An 8,744-nucleotide genomic window follows, 5' to 3' on the forward strand; every position below is an offset into this window, starting at 1 on the left:
CAGAGGAGACCTATGAGAGTAAAAGGGTCAATAAACACTTGGCACTTGTTTTGAGCCAGATCTTGGTGCATTGCCTCCACCATAACCATCACCATAGCTTAGAAGCAACGAAGCTGTTTTCTTGCTTTCCCATCGCTCCTGTCCTCTTTTCTTGCTAGCTTCATTTTCTCATGAAAATGTACTTAGTTTTTTTTTCTCACACAAAAGAATTTAATAAAAGCATCAGGCTAGAATTCCTTAGAATGTGCATTATTTATTATATTCTTCCCTGGCTCTATTTCCTCAACTAAGTCTTATCCAACAATCAGAGTTTTCCTTTCTCCTTCTCTAAATGATACCTGCCTTCACCTCCAGGAAGCAACCTCTTCCAGCAGCACTTTGAGGCCATGCAATGGCACTCTTTCCAACCAGAATTTATTATGCTTGTTATTCTTTTTTTAAATTTATTTTTATGCATATGGCTGTTTGCTTATGTGTATGTCTGCGTACCACATGTGTGCAGCGCCCACAGAGACCAGAAAAAGCATTGACCCCTAGAGTTACATATGATTATAAGCCACCAAATGGATGCTGGGAATTGAATCCAGGCTCTCTAGAGCAGTGGTTCCCAACCTTCCTAATGCTGCAACTGTTTAATACAGCTCCTCATGTTGTGGTGACCATGAAACTATTTCATTGCTACTTCGTAACTATAATTTTGCTACTGTTATGAATCGTAGTATTTTTTTGTGCTCCAATAATATTTTATTTTATTCTTCTCTCATACATTACTCAGGCATATTTTTTTACTCCCTAGGTTGCTTTTAGACTAGTTTGAAGAAGAAGAAGAAGAAGAAGAAGAAGAAGAAGAAGAAGAAGAAGAAGAAGAAGAAGAAGAAGAGGATGAGGAAGACAACACTTAACATGAGCAAAGGGCATGTCTAATGGCAGGCAAATTGAAAAGGACATTTACTTTAGACATGGACACATAAAAGGAGATATTTTAGCTATTGCTTCATTAGGAACTGGCATGTGACCACTGGCACAGACGTAGAGCTGGGGAGGAGGAAAGCAAGCCTAGGAGTCCGCGATCTGGTAGATGCCATGCCAGTCTCATTCTACTTCCCCTTTAAATACCACCTGCCCATCACCACCCCCCACCCCTCCATCACCACCCCCTCTCTTCAGAGCACACACAGAGTCTGTGATCATTATTTTGCCTAATTCTGAGAATTCAAATGAACTTATGATGATTTCTTGTTCATTAAGACTGGTTTTCTGAGATTCTGAACTACTTCACTAATCAGTTTGCCATGAGTCTCATGTGGACTATGTAGAAACCAAGTTCCTGGCCAAGAAGCCACAAGTAGGGAGAGAGGAAGGTGCGAGCTCTGGACCTGCAGTGGCGCTGGATTCTAATCCTGGCCATGCTGTTTGCCAGATGTTTAATTTGAGTAAGCCCCTCGCATGTAAACAGGGGACAGAGTGGCTGTCCCTTAGAGTGTTGCTGCAGGGCATACACAAGGAAACTGAAGAACATGTGGTGCATACCAAACATTTGATGTCTGCCTTCTTCAGAGATTCATTCTTGTGTGACACTTTCCAGACTGACTCTGAACCACCTCATAGTATTCTTTTTGCCTAGAGTCTCCTCTCTTGTCCTGTGTAGAGATGATTGCTGTCTCAGGAAATGCTATACATTACAATGATGAGGCACATGTTAAAGAGAATTTGCTCCTAATGTGTGTATGTGACTATTAAGAATCAGCGTGTTTGTCCCTCACATGTAATTGGGAGTCATGAGATCTGTTAGCAGACACAGGAAGATTCAAGAAGCCTCAGGAGACTTGTCTATCGATGCTCACCCATAGCAATGAGGGGAGCTACTTATTCAGACCACAGCCTCGTGGGCAGAAGAAGATGTCCTTTGGTCTGTTTCACAGGATGTAGACCTGCCTGTGGCAAGTCTTTTGACACTTCTCCTGGAACTACCTCAGCTGTGAAGTGGTGGAGCCCTTAGGAGGCTCAGGCTAGAGATGTCTGTGTTTGAAGAGCCCTGTAAAGTCAGCTGCCTGCCGTCAGACAGTTGGTCACTGCTTTTAGTTTAACAGAAAACGTGAGGACTTGTGGTCTATTTTTGCACGAGTGTTTTGTAAACCATTTACAGTTACATTTGGATTCAAAGTATGTAGGACATTCCTTTCTGACCTTTTCCCCATTGTGAAAGGCGGAAATCTATTGAGTGGCATGTGAGGAGTTGAATTACAATGATGGAAAACTTATGTCTTTCACTAGATCTTGGAATATACTGTTTTTTGTTTGTTTGTTTTTAACCATTTTGGGGTGTGCACTTGGGGTAGGGGAGTCAAAATATAATAAGTCTTGGCATACAATCATACCAGAGATGACTGCACACTTGGTCCCTACAAGGAGATCGTGTCTTGGTGCATATAAAGGCTTCCAGATATTGTCAAAATAATGACTACAGAAAGGTTTAAGCAACTACTAATGACTCTTTACTGCCAAACCAGGGAAATTTTATCCCTCCTGGAAATTAATAAAAAAAAAAAGCTATCCATTGAAAGAAAAAGTTTATCCTTTTGGACTACTATTTATTGTGTCATGCATTATATATTGACTCTGTGGCATGTCCCTTTAAGGCAATGTCTCAAGTCCTTTGAAACAACGTGGCTAAGGCAAGCTGTTAGCTCTGCCTGACAAAAAGGGTTTTCTGGCTAAGAAGGTGATAAACACTGCCATGTTAATCTACAGATGAAAGGAAGCTGCCCCAGGGAAGTCTTATTTAAGCCCTTTTACCCCTATGTGCTACAGAGCAATAGGAGTAGAAATTGATTTAGTCCCCTAGAAAGCTTCTCACCTGGACCCCTTGAAATAGTTGAAGGTGACTGGGGATCAAGCCAAGGGAGGGGGCCACCCAGCTGGGTTCAGTCTTTCTTCAGACAAATTGAGGAACTAAGACTCTGACTCACCAGCATCCGTGGCTTGGCATCTGCTCACCCAGTGCTTTCTTTGCTGGTCCCTGTGTGGACGCTGAGGATTCAGAAATAACAGTGCTTGGTGTAGTGCCAAAACGATGCAAACAAATCCCAAAACATTGGCAGATAACATTTTCAAACTCTATAAGGAACAGTAAGGACCCAGAGAAGCAATGTTACAGTTAGAATAGATGGTGCTTACCCTGTGTGAGCCAGTTTGTGAAGGAGAAAACGGCTTAAGGTATTGGTATCAACTCATGAATGGGGTTGTGAGGAATCAAAAAATCAGATTTTATTCCAGCATCAGAGAGGAAATGGAAATATTTTTAAAAGACAGTGTAGCATATGCCTGTAATCCCAGCAGTCAGGGAGGCAGAGGCAGGCAGATCTCTGTGAGTTCAAGGCCAGCCTGGTCTACAAAGTGAGTCCAGGACAGCCAAGGCTACACAGAGAAACCCTGTCTCGAAAAACAAACAAACGAACAAACAAGATATACTGTATTTCATTGAGGCATAAGCAATAATCTTGAGATTACAAAAAGAAAAATCTGTTTGGGATGAGAAGTTATTCCATTTGAGCTGATCCTCAAAAGACAAACTCCAACATGCTATTAAGGAAGCTACAGATCTTGTGAGCCATGGCCTTGATCTCGGCTCAGTGAGTAACAAGTGCCCTTGGGTGGCTAACACTGAACTTTTCAGGAGAGAATGACTCATGCTGAAACTAGAGATTTGCACGGCCCTTTGAGCTATGTTAGCATGCCTAGGCTACACTTGCAAAGAAAGTATATTGCTGGTATACTGTATTTTTCAGACCATAAGACACATTTCCTCCCCAAAAGTCCAAAAGTGTGTGTGTGTGTGTGTGCGCGCGCACGCGCGCGCGTGCGCGCGCCTTATGGTTCAACTGCTGTTTTTACTATTTTTCTTGTTTTGCTGCTCTAAAAACTGGGTGTGTCTTATAGTCCAAAAAAATACGGTAGGTTCCAGTGAGATGGAGGGAGGCCATGCATACAACAGTTACTGTACCAAGCAGTTTTCTAGTGTTCTGTGAACATGAAACTTTAGGTCTTCCTTGTAGTTTGCATTCTAGACAATAAAAAACTAAAAACAAATAACCGCACATTTACGACAGGCATTGGTAACAGAGCTGTAGATAGCAGTTGAATTAGACTAAAAAGTCAAGAAAGATGTCCAGGTCTGAGACAAGAACTGAGTGTAGAAACATATTTGTAAATACAGGGAGGAAATCTGAGTTCTAGTTTTGGCTTTAGAGTTTTTTATAAATTCACAAAATAAATTATGTTTATGGGTATCTAGCTTGTATTTATGTCTATGCACCATGTATATGCATGGTACCCCTGAAGGCCAGAAAAGGGCACTGAGTCCTCTGGAGCCATGTTATAGATGATTGTGAGCTGCTATGTGGGTGCTCGGAGTTGAACCCACATCCTCTGGAGTAGCAGCCAGTGTCCCTAGCCACTGAGTCATCTCCCAGGTCCAGCTTTAGCATTTTCTAACTGAATGGCCTAAAGAAATTCTAAACTCACAGATACAGCACAAAGTGTTAAGAGCTTTGCAGGAGGCCTGTGCTTAGGAACTCTGTTGAGTGACTTGGTGAGCATTAGTTACCGATTGTATTTCTGCAAGTTCATTGTTCACTTTCCAGAATTATAATGGTAGCTCAAATCTCTCTCTCTCTCTCTCTCTCTCTCTCTCTCTCTCTCTCTCTCTCTCTCTCGTGTGTATGTGTGTGTGTGTTTTTCTAGACAAGGTTTCTCTGTGTAGCTTTGCCTCTCCTGGAATCACTCTGTAGACCAGGCTGGCCTTGAACTCAGAGATCTGCCTGCCTCTGCCTTCCTGACTGCTGGGATTACAGGCAAAATCTTATATTCTTTAGGACCCCTTTTAAGGTGTTAACCCAGTAAGCTTCATTTTTCCAGATATCTTTACCTCACACCACCTAATAGAGGGTTACAGTGCCTACATTTTTACTCAAATGCAATGTTTGCGCTCTATTTAGCTTGAAATTAAATTTGAAATGTTCTTCCAAGTCATAGTACTGATATCTATCATTTATTAAGTGCCCCAATGTGCCAACTGTGGCAGTTAATTTATAGACATTAAAACAACCTGCAAGATCCATTCATCATTATATCTCTGGGGCCCAGCAATGTCTGTCACATAATAGAGGTGACATAAATACTTCAATGAGTCTCAGAAAGGTGAGGAAGTATCTAAAGAAATATGTAGTAGAAAAGCCCTTGAAACAGGCATATCTGACCTCCCCCCAAAAAGTATTCATTATTATTACCCCAAGTTAAGAAGTCTCCCTCGATGTGAACTGTGGAAGAACACCCCAAAGACTTCAGCCTGACCTCACAAAGCCTGTAGCAGGCCAAAGCAGGAGTCAATGCAGAAGGGGGAGAAACAAATATCCACAGCCCAAGTAGCTAGAGGCAGATTTTTAATAGAATATTTGAACGACAACACAATGAAGTGATGAAGGCAAATATAAACAATAATTCATAAGGGAAGTCTATGCACAAGTGTCATGAGCCTGCCAGCAAGGAACTAGAACACATAAGAATTTGAGTAATAGCCAAGATGATGAAAGACACCTTGAAGAGGGAGGGAGAGCTGGTGGTATCAGACTTCATAGACTGATGTCCACAGATTCATAAAAAATGTGGCTGTATGTTTTAATTTCTGTTGAGCATATGATTAGGAACAGAATTACTCAGTAACTGCAATTGTTTGAAGAACCCTAAGACTTTCCCAAAGTGGCTTCTTACCTTACACTTTTACCACAGCAGGTTATGAAGTTCCAATTCATGCCCTTGGTACTTTCTTAAGTTTAGCCATCCTAGTGACTGTGAAGTGGGATCTGCTGGTGGTGTAGATTTATATTTTCCCAATTGGTAAAATGATTGAGCATTTTTTCATATGCATATTGGCCATTTTTATGTCCTTTTTGGAGCAATGTCTAGGTATTCTCTCTCTCTCTGCGCCCACTCCCTCCAGCCCCCCTTTCTTTCTTTTTGAGACAGGGTTTCTGTGTTTCAGCCCCGGCTGTCCTGGATTCGCTTTGTAGACCAGGATGGCCTCAAACTCAACAGTGATCTTCTGGCTCCTAAGTGTTGGGATCAAAGGCCTGTGCAACCATATCTGGACTATTTTCTCATTAGAAAATTACCTACTGAATTGTAAGAGCTTTTTTAACAGGTACTTTACACTTACGATTTTGAGTGTTCTCTCATTACAGACTATCTCATCACTTTGTCATTTAAAATGTTTTGATAAAATTGTTTTTTATACCTATGCTTTAATGTCGTATTTAAGAAGCCCTTACCTAATCAAAGCCCAAAGGTTTCAGCCTCTTTTCGGATTTTAAATTTATGTATATATAGGTATATGCATGTGTGCAGGTACCTGAAGATGCCAAGTTTCAGATCCCCTAGATCTGGAGTTATAGATGCTGGGAACTAGACTCATCCTTTGCAAGGGCTCTTACCCACTGAGTTATCTGTCTAGCCCTCAGCCTATTTTATTTTCTCCTAGAGTTTTAGATCTTAACTCAAGTCACTGATACATTTTGCATTTTAAAAAATGATATGAGGGCTGGGCAGTGGTGGTGCATGTCTTTAATCCCAGTACTCAGGAGGCAGATCTCTGAGTTCAAGAGCAGCCTGGTTTACAGAATGAGTTTCAGGGTAGCCAGGGCTACACAGAGAAACCTTGTCTTGAAAAACAAACAAACAAACAATAACAAAAAGATATAAAGACAATCATGCCCCCAAAGAACTATTCTTGTAGATCCTCATAAGCCCTAGTCCCAGGATATTTCACTCTTGCATGATTGTCAAGCTATTAAGTGAGCTTGTCAGTGTAATAATTATTTTTAAGGTCCTTTTTTTTTTTTTTTTAATCTATTGTTCTGTCTCTGTCCAGCAGGTTGTGGTGTTCTACAAGTAGACTGAAGGAACCAGCAGTAACCTTAAGGCAAAGTTTGTCCCTTGGAAGTTCTCACAACACGGAATGTTTCTCTGACACAAGCCTTGCTCTTCTTGGTTGAGTTGTAGTCATTGGAGTCTGTTGGACCTGGCCCATTGGCAGTTGAGATAAGGCCAGCATAACTACCTATAAGACTGATCAAGTGTTCAAGTCTTCTCTCCTTGGGACAGAAGTAAGGACTGCTTCGAGTGGAGGCATGTCGTCCTCCCACAGAGCAAATGTGGATAGGGTGCCATGTCTAGAACACTTTTAATCCTCAACTGATTATCACGTTTTTCATAACTTTTTTTCTCTTGAGGTCCCTCATACCTGAGCTTGCTTCTGCTGTATCTCTGGTCTGGACCTTGGCAGCATCTGTCTAGAATGCCTCCCCAAACCTAACTTCTAGAGTTAACTACTCTCTACCCATCTGCTAAAAATGGATCATTTGCTTCTATATCAAAAAACATTTGGAGCTTCAAGTCCTGGTTTTAGAGCCTTTTTCTAGCAGAGGTAATAATGGACAGGATAGGAAACCTACCCTTCATGTTTTTACTATCATGTATTACTACCATGTACATTTCACTTTTGTCTAATGTTTTACAACCACTTCCTCACTATTGTAGACATCTACTGCTTAAGGGTCCATCTAATCTAGATACCATCATTACTTGCCTTTCTTGGTTATGAGAGCAAAGAAGGGGCAGACCAAATGAACCAGGCATCTGAAAAGGGACAACTATATTTACCCCTTTGGATCACCAGTTGTATGGCTATTTGGTACTGTTCTAGCTGGTGACTTGAAGGTATAGCAGGCCTAGTTGTGTATTTTATTTTAATGTCTAATGGATTAAGTATCATTGTCACCATTTTCCCAATTGGCAATTCATGCATGCATGCATGAAGCCCAAGCTGTAATGTTTCTGGTTCCCAATAGGTTAATGGCCATTTCATAAATTAATTATCCACTATGAGCACTCTTGCTATTGGATGCACTTAAAGAAAAAAAAAGTGTGAGGTAGGGATTAAATGTCACTCTTATTGAACAGCCAAAAGTTCTAGCAGCATTTAAGTCTTGTTTCCCCATTGGATTGTCTTCATACTAGCTAAAAAGCACTTGAGCATAAATGTAAGGGCACATTTCTAGACTCTTGATTCTATCCAAGTAATTTAACATTTATAGACACAGCTACCCTTATATCAGCATTATATACTTCATTTATACAGCTTTGTAGTAAATTATGACATTGGAAAAGGTGAACTCTCTAATTTTCCCAAGATGTATTTTGTTAAATTTCTATCTGAATAATATCAGCTTGCCGTGTTCTGGAAAAAAAAAAAAAATAAAAGCAAACAAATACGAAATTGATGTAATTGGACTGAAACCATACAGTTTGTTTACTTATGGAGTGATTGGTTTTTATGAGACAGGGTTTTTCTGTGGAGCCATGGCTGTTCTGAAACTTGCTGTGTATACCAGGCTGTTCTCATACTCAGAGATTCACCTGCCTCTACCTCCCGACCACCTGGCAAAACTGAACAGTTTAAACAGTACTGCTATGTTAAATCTTCTGATCCATGAATCTGGGGTGTTTCTTTTTACTTATACTTTCTTTAATTTCATGAGTTGTTTTTCACTTAACTCTAAGTTTTGCCTTCTTTACTGTGTTCATTTCCTTGATGTTGTAAATGTAGTAATTTTAATTCACTTGTGAAATTTTATTTTCATACACTACATAATTACGACTCTATAGCTAGTAATACAACAGTAAACTAA

Source organism: Acomys russatus, chromosome 1 (genome assembly GCF_903995435.1).
Source record: "Acomys russatus chromosome 1, mAcoRus1.1, whole genome shotgun sequence".
In the NCBI taxonomy this organism is placed as follows: domain Eukaryota; kingdom Metazoa; phylum Chordata; class Mammalia; order Rodentia; family Muridae; genus Acomys; species Acomys russatus.